Source organism: Ostrea edulis, chromosome 10 (assembly GCF_947568905.1).
Source record: "Ostrea edulis chromosome 10, xbOstEdul1.1, whole genome shotgun sequence".
Classification (NCBI taxonomy): Eukaryota; Metazoa; Mollusca; class Bivalvia; order Ostreida; family Ostreidae; genus Ostrea; species Ostrea edulis.
Window position 1 is genome coordinate 39716044 of NC_079173.1, and position 16044 is coordinate 39732087.

Genomic DNA, 16044 nt, shown 5'->3' on the forward strand with positions numbered 1-16044 from the left:
GGACGGACAGATAGTGATTCCTGTATACCCCCCTGAACTTCGATTGGGAGATATAAATATCAGTTTGTAATGTATAAGATAAATAGATTTAATATCTATTACTTCAAATAATGAATATAAGGATTATTTTTTAATGTTAACATTTAATCGAAAAATTCATTATGAAAGCAACTTTAAAAACTTTAATCGACAAGATAAGGTCTTTGTATAAACTGTGCATTTACGAAGATAAATTAACCTTTCTATGATAATTTATTATCATTACATGTTAGATATGTATTAAAATACAAAGGAGATAGCAAGAAATTTTTTAAACAATTTGATGTAGTTTTTTTGAAAATTCAGAGTCACAGGGTAACAGCAAACGTCCTTCACATACAGGATATTTTAAATTTTGTTGAGATTTGTTTGCTGGACATGACTTTTGGTGCTTCCATAAGTCTGTAGCTACAACAACGGCCAAACAGTGTGCACATGGCAGGTACTTTTCTTTTCATTTTTTCTCGGTCTATACTTTGGTACGACAATCCATGTTCCCTTTTCAATGAATGCTGCTGTCATAGGCGAGAAATGACTCCGTGACCTGGACTGGTAAATGTCCTAGTAAAAATAAACAAGTGAAATCAAGAGAACAACGATGTATATTTTTGTTATTATAAGAACCTGTGGCTTGAAATTTGGTATGCAAGTAGTTAAACATTAATCTATGCGAGTAAAATGACAAATTACACATAGCGTACCTAGTTTAAGATTTTTTTGGCATTTGGACCAAGTGGTTAGTTTTTTTTATCTGGGTCAGAGTTAGACCCCTCTCTATATTTATCATGGTATCACAGAGTTTGGGCCCAAAACGGGCTTAGCCCCTGTGTTTGAATCTGACAAAGCTCAGACAATAAAAATTGAACATAGTAACAATACCTAATGATAACAATAGGACATAATTAGCATATATCTATGATTTAAAACTTACTCAGTTTTTGGACTTGCAAGAGACATGCCCTAACTTCCTCATTCGTTCCATCTAGAATGATGATGGACTCACTGCTGATTGGTATCTCCTTGGACGGAATAGTAATCAAATCCTTAACCTCTGATGAAGAAATAATATGAAACAAATTTTAGCAATATTTGTTAAACGAAATGCTATAAAACATGATTTATTTTCAAACAATTGGAAATGGTACCCATAGCCATTCAAATGGAAAAGATAATGTAAAAACAGAAAGATATTGGGGATTTTATATCATATGAACAAATAGCATTTATTCTAATATTAACAACAATAGTCTAGACTCACAGTCTTATGTGACCATTCAAGAAGCTAAGAAGAAAAAAGTCACACAAGACAGGGAGTCCCTTTTAAACAGTCCAAAACTAGTCTCCAGGGCTTCCTCATTCCTGAAACTATACTAACTCCAGAAATGTTATCTATATCTAAAAACTAGTTTTTAATTAATGCACATGTGACTGATTTTTTAAATTTTATATGCTTTTATGCTGTAAAAAATTACTTACAAAATGGTATAAGGGGAGTTGATTCATCAACTATATTAATAAAATTCTTGAAACAAATGGGATATAAAAGTATGTTAATGTATTTTTGGCTGGCAGGTAATGCACATCTTGGTTATGTTATCTGTAACCATGCAATTTTTTGTACACTTTTACAAAGTGTTTCACAGGAAATTTCATCACTAATAAATCAAGATAATTCTGAACATTAACTGCATAAAAAAAATATTTCAAACAATGTTCCAGGTGTCCGACTTGCAATTTGCCATTTATATTTATTGACTAAGATACCTGGTTATCCCCCAATATATCCTTCAAACACAGATTGATTACATGATTTCTTTATATAAATACATAAATTGAAAAGTGCTTTTTCAAATGTCCAGATATTTATGCAAAAAAAATTGCTGTTTAGAGGTCAAATTAATTGCTGTATATACAGGGTTTAACAAAAGTCATTGTAAGGACATGGTACGAGTACTTGGATTGCCGAGTCATCAAACGCCTAGTTAAGGGATAAGTGATAATGACATTTATGAGAAAAAGAGTAAAGACTTCATATACATGTAATTAACAAAACAAAACAATATAATGTTTTAGTCAACTTGGGACACCATTTTTCAATTACGAACAATGGAGTAAACAAATAGGTTTGTCTCAAAGTCACTTAAAACAGTTTAGATGTCGTTTTGGTACTAAAAATCACAGTTGCTCATATCCTAAGGCAGAAGGTCACTTAATAGTGTTTTTATGTAGATGGGACTAAATATGATTACATAAGACAGAGTCATGTAATACAGAGAGCTATGGCAGTCTAGATTGTATTATTCCAGTTTATCCCTTAAATAAGTAACTAGTTATTAAGTCAATTCATACAATGTTTCATAGTTACAAACTTCTGGTGAATCTATGCTTACAGCTCAGTAAGTTTCATTCTGCCTAGTCTTGAAAAGCATTATAAACTCATGAGATATATAATAAATTCTGTTTATAACGAATTAAATAAATTGTTGTCCCTGACACTTCACTATTACTGTAGTCTGCTTATGGCGATTAAATTGGTTATTTTCAATCTCAAAATTTGGGGGAAGGGGGGGGATATCAATATGTTTGGTGTTGGGTATGGTACTAATTATGGGACCAGTTACACAATGTTATTGTAGTATCACTAGCTCATTAGTTATGGATGAATTACATCTGTTTTAAAATATGTCACCAATTGCAGAATAAATGATATTTTAGTTTATATGTAAATTTTTTATTTTAAGAATTACTGTCAATCAAAAAACTGCAAGAATTAAAGGAAAAATTGGGAGAAACATATTATACAAATCTTGACTGAAATTGAGGGCAACACTGATTAGGGGGCTCACATTATCAATGCCATCCACATTCTAAAATTATCCTTGTCACCCAAACAGACTCTGATAATACTCCTTCACCCACAGGAATTATATTACAGACATACTAGCTGGGTTTTTTACTCATCAATCATTTACAAATCCTTGTATCTGTTAATTCTGCGAGCAAATCGTTGCACTGTGCACTGTGCATCCATTGTTTATGTGTCTTGACTAATTACCTATTATGATGTCACATTGTTTTTGATTCGCGAAGGTTTATTTACGTCAGTCAACGAATCTATAAATTGGATGCAATACATTGAAATTATCAGAATATTATCTCCATATTATTCCTATCCGGTCAGTATTAAAAAATATATTGACTGGTCAATATCTTTTGGATGGGCTACCATTTCAATTGTTGACTATTCGTCAATACAGTGAGAATATATTACTGAATATAACAATACAAATTAACAACCTACCTAAGTTGAAGGAAATCCAACTAGTAGGAAGTTCATTCCTTCTAATAAACTGCCATTTCTTGCTAATCTGGATAATTTTGGCTCATTGTGCACAACTCCAGATAAATAGTCACTATTTATCTCATATTGGTCCTGAAAAATACAGCCTAAATTGCTTTTATTCAAATAAATACTGTGGAAACATTAGAATTTGTTGTACCTCAATTTTTGTGGAATTCATGGGTACCCCCACCAATGATTTTACATCCTAATCAAATCATATTTACATCCACTAAGTTTTTTCCTTCATTTCTTATGAAAATTGATAGGCTAATACAACAGTCTATGAACAAAATATCAAATCTAACCAGTTTGAATGACAAAGATTGGACAGGTAGTTTCAGAGAAGTTAAAAAAGAGCCTATGGGCCACATTGCTCACCTGAGTCACCTTGGCTCATATTTAAAGATTTTTCCTATATATTCGCATGTAAAACTTTGATCCCTATTGTGGCCCGAACCTACTCCCAGGGGCCATGATTTTTACAAACTTGAATCTGCACTATGTCAGGAAGCTTTCATGTAATTGTAATTTTTTCTGGCTGAGTGATTTTTCAGAAGAAGATTTTTAATGATTTTCCCTATACAATGTACATTTGTATGTAAAACTTTGATCCCCTACTGTGCTTACTCCCCGGGGGGGGGGGGGGGACCATGATTTTTACAAACTTGAATCTGCACTATGTCAGGAAGCTTTCGTGCAAATGTAAACTTCTTTCATCTAATGGTTCTTAAGGAAATTTAAAAAAAAGATTTTTATCTATTTATTAGTTATGTAAAACTTTGATCCCCTATTGTGGCCCCATCCTAGCCGCAGGGGGTCATGAGTTTAACAAACTTGAATCTGCACTATGTCAGGAAGCTTTCATGTAAATCATCGCTTTTCTGGCTCAGTGGTTCTTGAGAAGAAGATTTTTAAAGATTTTCCCTATATATTTGTATGTAAAACTTTGATCCCCTATAAAGGATGAGCGGAGCCCCCTCCCTCCAATTTGGGAGTACGAAGTTTGGACAAAAGAGACAATTTAGGTTCCTTTTCTGCTTGTCAACAATTGTAGAAGACAATTCTCCTCCGACTGTCCCTATACACTTTGAAAAACGATTCTGTGTGTTTGCTTACTATTCTAAATCTTTCCAAAATAATCACTCAGTGATACGAATTACATTGGTTTTGCAATTGGCAGCCGCCATATATAAATTATAAAATAACTGGTGGCCACCAGTTTATGTATATGGCGGCCGCCAGATAATAAGTGGCGGCCACCAGTTAATTTATATGGCGGCCGCCAGTTAATTTATATGGCGGCTGCCAGTTAAAGTGGCGGCCGCCAGATAATAAGTGGCAGCTGCCAGTTAAACTAAGTGGCGGCCGCCAGTTAAATAAATATTAATTCCATACCCTGGCACCTATCGGCTTCCGTACAAAATCGATTATTCCTTTTAAAAATGCATGAATTTCCAGGTACGTTGATGAAAAGTTACAGGATGGACAATATTGTTCAAATTTTGACCTTCGGGCCACAAAAAGGATTTCTTTGCAACATCAGTTTTTGTTACACAAAACAGAAATAACTTTTAGATATTCAATCAATGAACCCAAAAGAGTTTAGAAGTTAAACTGTAAAGAGTAGAATGCCTAATGATTATAACAAAACCTCAACCTTTGTTACTTTTACCCATCACTAGACCAACACAAATATATGCTACTAACCTTTTATTTTACATTAAAGCCTGCAAGTACCAAGACAACAGGGAGGCCATCTCTTTCCTGTAGAATTTCAAAACATATTAGATACAGAACTAGTAATAAATCTAAAAGCTAGGTAGATTTAGTCAAAACTTCTCTAAAATTAGAAATTTGGACATGACTCAGTTGATTTAGTTGCTATGCTAATCCCATGAATATTCAATCTGCCAAATATATGTAGGCTATGGTAAAAATTTGACATAACACTAAAGAAAGTACCCAATGTATTTATATTTTCTATATACATGGGGTTAAGGGTGCATCACATTGACCTATATAATTATTTCGCTAGAAAATAAAACAAGTTTGAATTTTTGTACCTTGTCATTTGGATCAACAGAATTAATTTCTATGTCGACATCATCAGCTGCATATACATCAACAGGTATCATCACCTGGGTCTCCTTCATGCTGCCACCTGCAAGTATATTTCAAGCTCCTTAAAGTCCAAAGGTATATCATAAGCACTGAGTGACATTTTAGATAAATAAGCAATAGCATTTACTAAAATAAAGTTGAACTTTGATATCTCGAATATCAATATCTCAAATACCATGATGTATGCATATATGGAAGTGAGTTGGAATATCAATCACTGTCTCTTTATGTATTTTAACCTCAATATCAATGTCTCGAATCCTCGCATTACCTTTGTATTTCCTCAGCCCCAATGAGTTTGAGATACCTAGGTTCCACTGTACTTAATGACATCTTTACATCATAATGAAGATTATAATTAATAATAATATATGTATATTAGCAAAACAAAAATTTCACAAGGCCATCCTTGAAAATATTGCCTTGCTGAAGTAACTGAACTCATCACTATTTTTCTTCAACAGGTACTAGGTATAGTTTTTACTCTACCATAGATCTGGGCTATATTGGATGAGAATTTTAACAACATAATTGAACTACCTGAAATTAATGAAATAAATTATTTTAAAAATTAAGAACTTAAAATTTTTGTTAAATATAGATTGAGACAAGTCTGAGTAACCAATAACCACATATATATCTTTTTAAGAATCCCCAAGTTCAAAATACTAGCTATGAATTGAAAAAAAAAAGCATACACAAATAAGCTATGAAAGGACAAGGTACGGTTTTAGCCAAAATCTGCCCTGTCAAGGAAATTCACCAAAATACTAAATCTGGTATTTGAGAATGTGCCATTTATGAAAATGACCATTGTTATTCTTTATCTACCATAGTAGCTGCAATATATTCAACGGAAAACTTTATATTAACCTGACGACGTCACCAAATTTGACGTTAATTTTGACGTAATATACGAGAGTTCTCCACAAGCGATGTTTTGAGTAGGAAAATAAAAACTGTATCACACTTAGAAATATTAATTCTTATAAATGCGAAATTATTGGTTTTTGTACTGATTTGAATGGGTATTAAATGGAAATTGAAACCACATCAGATATGCTGCACAGGGGCAAAAACTGCAGGTATATGTATTCGCGGAAAGCTTTTCTGGTGCAGAAATATAATGGTTTGAACACCAAACTAATTAAAGAAACATTTATATACTGGTAACAGTGATTTCTTATTTCTGTCTCCAACTTCCTTTATTGTGGCGAATTTTAAGATTTTTTTTAATATTTGTTAGAGTTTCGCGTGCATTCGAAAAAAAAAATGATGACATCAAACGCAGCTCAAATTCAAATCACTGAATTTTATGTGAAGTTTGAGTTATCACCAATGTAATTCTTCACGAATCGGAACACAATAGAATTCATCGGTATTTGTTTTTAATGTGGCATACGCAATATTCCATATAGGCCCTATGTATATTCTCAATATTATATTCGTGGTATTAAGTTGGAGCAAAATGTCATTTCATAGGTATTCTCAGGAAAAAACGCAGTGTTTCTGAGAAACACAACTTCAAAAAAAGGGAAGATAATTATGAAACGGTTACGGTTATCAGTGGTAGGGCATTCGCTTCATAACCGGGAGGTATGGTGTGTTCGAACCCCGCTCATGACATGCCACATCGAACCCGAGACGTAGACATACATGTGCTCTTCGACAAACGCTCGACAAAAGTGAGAATCACGGGTCTTTCAGATAGACACCTGATACCACCTCGACTGTGTCCAGGGGTCCGTGTTTGCCCTACTTTTTATTTTGTATTCTTTATAGAAATTACGCAAATTCGAATTCATCACTATTCGATATCTTCAGCTTTTCGTGACCTTAAAAAAGGAGGTCCTGTGTCACAACAGGTATTGGCACGTTAAAAAAAATCAATGCTATGGCCTTAAGTGCTAAGCATAGGTTTTATATGTGGTACTTCACATACAGCTGATGATATCTCAATTTGAGTGAAAAGTTCTCGAAAGGACGTAAAATAAACAAACAAAAACAAGAAAAACTTTTTAAGTCAAAATACCCCCCCCCCCCTCTCATGAATATAGCATGCCTCAAACAGACCGTCTCTCATTCACATATTCACACACACACTCTCACTCACCACTATTCAGGCTTCTCCACAAAAAAATCGTCAGTGTGTTCGGTGCTGTACAACTGAGCGATACATGTACAAAGCTGATACACCCCAACACTTGGTTTGTGCAATTTAGTGTCATTGTATCCACTTTTGCCCAAAGAAACTCTCTTAAAAGTTGTAAAATACAAAACTCATTCGATAGTTTATATAAGAGAAATAAAACTTAAGACTTGCTAACCAACCCCCGCCCCACGATAAAAGAAAACCATTCAAATATAAACTGCATTTTCTCATTATGCAAGTATATACATACATCGTATATTTATCTCGAATTGAGAAAAACAAAATTTTGGCGGAATGCTCAATACTGCGAATCTCAATAATATATTTGTATATATCCATATGTTGTGTATTCGTTTTGTGTAACCCCCTTCCCCGGACTGCATTTTATAGTAGTAGAGAAAGATAGATGAAATGTAATTGTAAGTGATACACTGGATACATGTAATCAACCCACTCCATTGACCAATGATACCAAAATCCCTATTTTTGTGTTTGTCAATATGTTTTCGAAAAGTCACACCCCCCCCTTTTTTTTGAAAAACGATCTATGCGCCTATAATCTATTTCAATTGCAATCATTGTAAATTAAAATACATATCGTAATACGAGTAACACATATGGAGCAAATTATCTTTCAGGCACCTCAATCATACCATTTAAAAATAATTTTAATGAGTAACATATATTCCTTTTAGGACTAATGCAAGTAAAAAGTGCCTTGCAAGAAATGTATATTAATCCCTATCTTAGCTACACACACTTTTTTTGTTTTATATTGTGTTTTCAAAAATGAAAGTGAATTAGTGTTCCCCAAACAACGAAATATTGTTGTAACCATTGCAGATATAGTAGAACACTGAAGACCCCCAGTGCCACCGGTCATCCGTTTTTAAGGTCATCTCCGAGGATCCGTGATATTCACACCTGATGCTGAGCGTTTGGCGATGGAACTGTCACTACCTGTTTTATCGACTTAGGTCTGTCGCGGCCGGGATTCGAACCCCGGGCCTTCCGCATACGGATCGAACGCTCTCACTGCTCGGCCACCTGTATATTTATAGATATTGTGCGTAAAATTTTATATTCGTGAATAACCATCGTAAACTTTCTGACAAATAAATTGTTGTCTTTGAAAAATATAAAATGTTACACTCGCACTAAATACGTCACTGATGTACGTACGTACCTAGGTGGATATCGTCGTCTGCTAATCTTCAAGGAGTATATTATTTATTAAAAGAATCGTCCATCGTTATATAAACTATTTAAATGTAGTTTGCCTGGTATGTAACATGAATTCTCACGAATCGTCAGTTGGTGCTATTTATACACCGTTCTGTTTACACTATATAGTCATAACAACTAAAAAGGCATCCGGTCTGTAAGATAGGCTTAAATTTATCCGGATTTTTATTATTATTATGATGATTTTAATAAATGTCAATGTGTTTAAATAAATAACTATAAGAGCATATATTATTTGAAAATATATTTACTACTCAAATGATTCTCATTTCCTCTTCAACCGCCACGATCAACGCAAATTGCGTCACGATGGCGAATTTGTTAGCATCTTTTAACCGATATTTTAACCCCTCTTCCATCGTCGCCCGGGATGAAACTAAGACGAATTGTAAGTTATTTAGTAAATTTTTAATCCATATAAAAATTATTCCGGGCGACGAGGGAAGAGGTGTTCAATTTCACAAGTTTATCAATATAAAAACCATGAAAACACCACAAATAGCCTGAAAGCCCTTACTTTATTTGATTATATACTACGCATGCGCGTAGATGAGTTATATTAATTGATTTCCATATGCTTTTGAGAGTTACTATAAGTTACTCTTTTAGGAATTTGACATGAAAACATCTGCAATGCAAAATAATTTTCCTCCATAAACACCGGACAGAATTTGGCCAAAACCGTACCTACTCCTTTAATCTTAAATTATAGCAGAAAATGACATAATGACCAAAAATAAAGCTTTTGGTCAATTTTGGACAGTTTTTGCCCTGCCCCTAGGGCCTCAGGGGTGCTGGAGTCCTGAAATTTACAATTTATGTCCCCCTTGTCCCATTTATGCTTCATTTCTGAGTTTACTCAGGTGACCTAAAAAAAAAAACCCGCTAAAACGCATCAAAGATGCATATAGCCAGGTTGCAGTTTGGAAAATTATTCACAAAGTAAAAACATGCACGTATTTAATATAGTTTATAAGTATGAAGCTTTGAATGGCCACATTAGGTATTTAGTGTGATAATGACCTTGACCTTTGGATTTCAAAAACAACATGAATCTTGAATGTCATCAGGATTTGAGGTCTGATAAACATGCACCAGCAAGTACATGTATAAAAGATAGAGGCAAGCTCAAATCTACAGTATATAGTGAAAAAGAGACCTTGACCTTTGGTCTTTTGACCTCAAAATAAATAGGAACCATCCTCTTTTGGATGTGATCAAAATATGCAAATCTGATAAAGATGCCCCTAGTAGTATGAAAGTTAGAGACCGGACAAGATCAAATCTATGGCATTTAGTGACAAAGTGATCTTGACCTTTGGACATCAAAATAAATAGGAACCTTCCTCTTTTGGATGTGATCATGTTATGTAAGTTTCACAAAGATGCCCCTAGTAGGATGAAAGTTAAAGACCGGACAAGCTCAAATCTATGGCATTTAGTGACAATGTGACCTTGACCTTTGGACATAAAAATAAATAGGAACCTTCCTCTTTTGGATGTGATCATGTTATGTAAGTCTCACAAAGATGCACCAAAAAGTATGAAAGTTAGAGACCGGACAAGCTAATTGTGGACGCCGACTGGACGCCCATCATTCGCCAATTTAAAAGCCGAGATTTGTTATGCAACTCGGCTAAAAAGTAAAAAGAAAAATGTAAGGTCTTCTGTAACAAAAGACCATCGTAATATAATAATTTAAACCAGACTTACTAGATTTGTTTTTATCCTGAATAAGTGTGCATTCAATGGATGATTCAAAATCTTAAAATTTGCACTTTAAAACAGCTCCCCACATTTGTGTGGAGGGCACATCTTTCTTTTTAAAAGTATACAATCCAAAAATGACTTTAAATGTAAATTATCAATGTACCTGAGAATTCCATGGATAAGACTTTAGTCTGTAATCATATAATAGTTCTTCTCCTTCATTAATGTCTCTGTTATGAATAAAATTAAAATTTGACAACAATAAAACAAAAGATTATTACTGATTAAGGTCAATTATATCATATTATACAGTTATTATATTATACAGTTATAGACTTGATATAAGGGAAACATGATTTGCTGGACCTTCAAAACAGAAATGTTGCCCAAATTCAAAGGCCGAGGCCGACATTTCTGTCTGAAGATCCAAAAAATAACTTTACTAAATCCTAGCCAATAACTGTTTTGTTATACCCTTCATTCAAATATGAGTATATTTTCGTGTAGTAAACAGCCATTTATGTCAAACTGCACTTCCGTCATTTCTGACTTCTGCTGAGATTGGATGAGTGGTAAAGACCCATTTCATGGCCATAAGTAGGCAGGACCTAAACAAAACAGTTGTTATTTAACTGGAGTGACAAGAATCTATCAAGGTGCTAAATTCTATTCACAGAGAAACATTGATTGATTGTATATTGTTTAACATCCCTCTCGAGAATATTTCACTCATATGGAGACTGCCAGTGAAGGGCTGCAAAATCTAGGCCTATCTTGGCGCTTATGGCCTTTGAGCAGGGAGGTATCTTTATCGTGCCACACCTGCTGTGATACGGTACCTCGTTTTTTTTGGTCTCATCTGAAGGACTGCCCCATTTCGTCGCTTCTTACAACAAGCAAGGGGGTACTGAGGACCTATTCTAACCCAGATCCCCACGGGATCATAGATGGAACGTAAAATAAATTGAAAATCTATCTAGCCATCGTTTTAGAAATTCAAATAAAAAAATTATTCATTGCATTGAATCGTTTATGATTATTTATCTTTATTGACTTCACTTATATATAATTAGTTTGAGGATGTTAGCAATTGGAAGATTATGAATTTCTCTAACCATATAATAGTATTTTACAACACTGCAGTTCATCTCTGGATATGGTCTCACTTTAAAAAAAATACTACGAAATTAACTTTGCAGTAGATGACATGGTAGATACTCTTACTATCAACACACTCAGTTTGGGATGCCCAGTTGACACGCTTGGCCGAATCTGTCAATCAGGGCCTGAGCAATTGTTTCTTCTTTGATTGACAATCGGTATGTTATTGATATCTGTGCAAGTAAATTTGAGGGAAGGTGGCTTAAAATTGGGTCTTTAATCAGTTGAGATGGTGTGGTCCAACAATTTTTACGTTTGACTAGCAGACTGGTTGGCATCTAAATTGTTAGTCCAGTCAAACAAAAATTCATTTTGTTGGATTTTTTGTTTGTAAAAAATATAAAGATGAATATTTATATAAGGGTGTAAAAGTATACTAGCTGCAATAATGTAGCCCTCTCCAATTTCTTTTGGGGGGAGAGAGCTACAACTCCTTAGGATCTCCGTAATGGTGCAAATGCGGGAGTGATCACTCCCGCAACATTTTCGATCATTCTCAACATTCGCTGACTTTCTTTACGTAAATAAAATGATATTCTATGTTTCTTAGTCAAGATATATATTTAGAACCTGCAACTTAAGATTTGTGAGGATCTACTCTACCGTTTTCAACAATTTCGATACATTCCAATTTCTCGATTCATATTTGTGCACCATGTTTGATGTACTGAAGTTTCTAATTCTGATTGTCAAGTTATTTGCATATGCCATATAAGGTAGTATTTACATCAATGGACAAGTACGGAGGAGAAAGCTATTTCGTCGGTATTAAAAAGGATTAGATTTAATATCAAGTTAAAAAGCGAACAGCAGAGTGTAAATTCTTTCTGCAACCATATGATTTTCCTTTCTTTGTCGGAGTGGCTCGAATAACTACATTTACGCGCAGATTTTCAATGTTTAGGTTTTTCAGTAGATCCACCTACGATATCTCGCAATAACAAGCATGGCGGAGCAGACAAAGAATTTTCCAAGCTGTATATGATGTTTACTGAAAAACACCTTTACTAGACATACCCAAGCACAAAGTATGTACTCCCTTTGGTGTAAACAACATTTTGGACTAATACATGGAGCTTATTATCGGTTATTCATAAAATTATTTTGCACCATTACGGAGATCCTATGGAATTGTAGCCCTATCCCGAAAACGTCAGAATAAAAAAAAAAATTGGATAGGGCTACATTATTGCAGCTAAACAGTATACATACATGTACATTAATTTACTGAGTTGGAGGGCAACACACATTGTTGGACCCGAGAACAAAACTATTGCCCAAGGCAGTTAGACTGAAGGCAACACTTTGGTTCAGCAAAATGCATTTTGCCCTTGAGTCCACTCAAAGAATAATTTGTTATATACCTTTTATCTTTCAATGTGACAAAATTTTGATGCCAGTTAACTACAATATGATATTATCTTGGATAGTTCTGTATGTAGTAACTGTCTAACATTTAAACAAACGTAAACTATTGCTGCTCTGTAAAAACATTGCATTTGGAAATGTTTGACATTGAATAGGAAAGATTCACATAGGAAACAAGCATTTTGAGAGCAATGTACAAGCAATACATGTTCCCTACCGGCACCCAAAATTCCATTAAGGGATATTACTTAATGTGCTAAATACGTTTCGAGAAAATTCGGACATAGATATGTTAATTTATTTTTCATGTAGAATTATTTTGAGAAATCATGCATATTATATCTTCAAGAATACTAAGAATAAACGCTTTGTTGGATAGAATGTTACAATTTGATCTGCAGCATTACTTACATTACCGTCTTCTCCTTTTTCCCCACCTCGATTTCAATATATTGGGGCACTAACCCGATCATAAATATGAGAGACATTTAAAAAATATTAACTTTAACACCTGTTGATAAAAAGTAATGAAAGTCGAATTTGATAAGTAATAATTGCTATGTTGGATCTGCAGGATAAATTCCCGTCTTCTGTTTTCTCACCTGAACACTGATCGAGCGTAGCACTAACCCGACCGAAGACAAGTCGCATAAATATATCTGTTGATCAAAAGTAACGAAAGTCAAACTTGATCTGTAGTTTCACGGAAAGACAGAGATAAAGACTATATCCCCCCTGGTTTCATCGGTAGGGGACTAATAAATTTTAAAGGTATAACAATCATATGTTATATTGAACTATTCAAGCTGCTCCCAGTAGTAGTCTAGCTTATACGGGCACATGATCACTGATGCAAACAAAATTCTAATTATAGAACATCTTAAATAATTCAAAATACATTAATTTTTGTAAGTAAAGTAACAATTGTAAATACCTGGTTGCAAAAAGACACACTGAAAAACATAAAACATTGTATCACCCCCTCCCCCCACAGATTAGGAATTTTGCGATTCGAGAATGAATTTATTTATCTATTTTTGCTAACTGTAAAAAAAAATTGAGTTGAATTATTTTTTGTCGGGGGTGGTGGGGTGAGGGTAAGTGTAATGCGCAGAGCCCCCCCCCCCCCCCCCACACACACACACGCGGATTAGGGTTTCGCCTCTGGGAATGTTTTAGGGTATTTCTTCTTTTTTTTTTTTTTTTTTTTTTTTTTTTGCTTGTTCAAATTGAAATTAAAATTTTGCAGGGGGTGGGTGGGTGAGTAAAGGTGCAACCCTTCATCCCTTCCCAGAAAAAAATCCTGGATCAACGCCTGGTATGAATGAATTAATTGCATGGCATGGTAGAAGAAAACCGGCAAATTTTGCTATGATGCTTCTCCTGTACGTCCCGTAGGGATCCGGGTTAAAATAGGTCCTCAGTACCCCCTTGCTTGTTGTAAGAGGCGACTAAATGGGGTGGTCCTTCGGATGAGAACGCAAAAACCGAGGTCCCGTGTCACAGCAGGAGTGGCACGATAAAGATCTCTCCCTGCTCAATGGCCATAATCGCCGAGTATCTATAGGCCTAAATTTTGCAGCCCTTCATCGGCAGTTGTGACGTCTCCATATGAGTGAAATATTCTCGAGAGGGACGTTAAACAATATTCAATCAATCAATCATCTGCATATGTACAAAGTAATTTTGTCAGTTTTAATGCTACACAACTTGAATGTTTAAAAGAGTCGGATGAAAAAAATTGAATAGTCCGTGATTTTATAAAATGGCCAGCCCTGTGATTTGGGTAAGCTCTAGCTGCAGTTTGATCAAATTTTATTTTATTTTACTGTATATGTTGTCTCCGGTATGACAGTGGGTATGGACATTTTTGGATTCCATGTTTACAGTGAAAATTCTTAAAACCTCATGCTATAAGCATGGTATATTGATTGTGCATTTCTAACCGATCGTTGGAAGAAAATTGACATAATTTAATAAAATTCAAATAGAAATGTCTTCAATCTAGAGTCTTCAATGCATGTTTCTGCCAACATGTCTTCGGTTGATCGTATGTATGGGAAATTTTTTCATTTGTACATCTACACGGATATTTCATTGACAAATCGCTGTGGAAATTTGCCTGCTATGTATCTGAAACATATCGTTTGAATGAGAAGGTCATCACACGACAAAATCAAGTGAAAATGCCTTTCAATTACTGTTCATGTTTTGTTGTCAATGTCCTCAGTTGATAGTATGTATGTGTTAATTTTGTGATTTCCATCGTTGCAGAGATAATTCATCGAAATGACGTACGTTCGAGTATGAAGGTTATCGTATGATGATGTACACATAAAAATGCCTTCAGTATTCTATTTTATTCTATTATTTATTTATTTTTTTGCTGTTACGTGTCTCTGTTGGTCATACTTGTATGAAAGTCTATGATGTTTACGTTTGTTTAGTAAAATTAATTGACTTCGTGCGTTGGATATAACATTTTATAGTATGTATGTAACATTATGTTTGTAAAAGAAGATACTGAATCTATGATATGTTGCCTAATAAGCAATAAAATGAAAAATAAATAACACATACCTTCATCTGTTTGGGTGACATTGATTGTCCTTGATCTGTATGTTTTGAAGCACTTTTATGACCAAGAAGGCATGTAAACTTCCGTTTTAACACGCGCATGCGTATTACGCCTCGTGGTGTGTATACGGCCATGCTGGCTGACTGGAAATTTTATACACACCACATACACAAAACTACAAAACACCTCCAACTGGTCCATGCATTAATTTTTATATATATGGTTTATGGCATGGTTTTGAGCATTTCTGAAGAGAAATTCAAGTGAGGACCGGATTTTGGTTCTCACTTCATTTTTGTGTCCTCAGTTGTTGCTGTGTAACCTGAC

General features: G+C 34.5%; 2 long non-coding RNA genes across 4 annotated transcripts in view; both read right to left on the bottom strand.

The window, feature by feature from the left end:
- LOC125666072 (uncharacterized) overlaps positions 1–16044 on the bottom strand; it is a 28090-nt gene that overhangs the window by 11129 nt on the left and 917 nt on the right. The window lies entirely within an intron of this gene.
- LOC125666070 (uncharacterized) lies at positions 234–13606 on the bottom strand. 3 transcript variants are annotated; one of them, XR_008799037.1, is made up of 8 exons: positions 13551–13587; positions 11085–11218; positions 10774–10840; positions 5446–5543; positions 5090–5146; positions 3341–3472; positions 971–1090; positions 234–600 (listed from the first exon to the last, which is right to left on the bottom strand). It is a non-coding gene; the product is annotated as an uncharacterized LOC125666070 (long non-coding RNA). The 3 variants fall into 3 exon arrangements; XR_008799038.1 differs by lacking the exon at positions 11085–11218 and having other exon boundaries at positions 13551–13606; XR_008799036.1 differs by lacking the exons at positions 971–1090; positions 13551–13587 and having other exon boundaries at positions 11085–11253.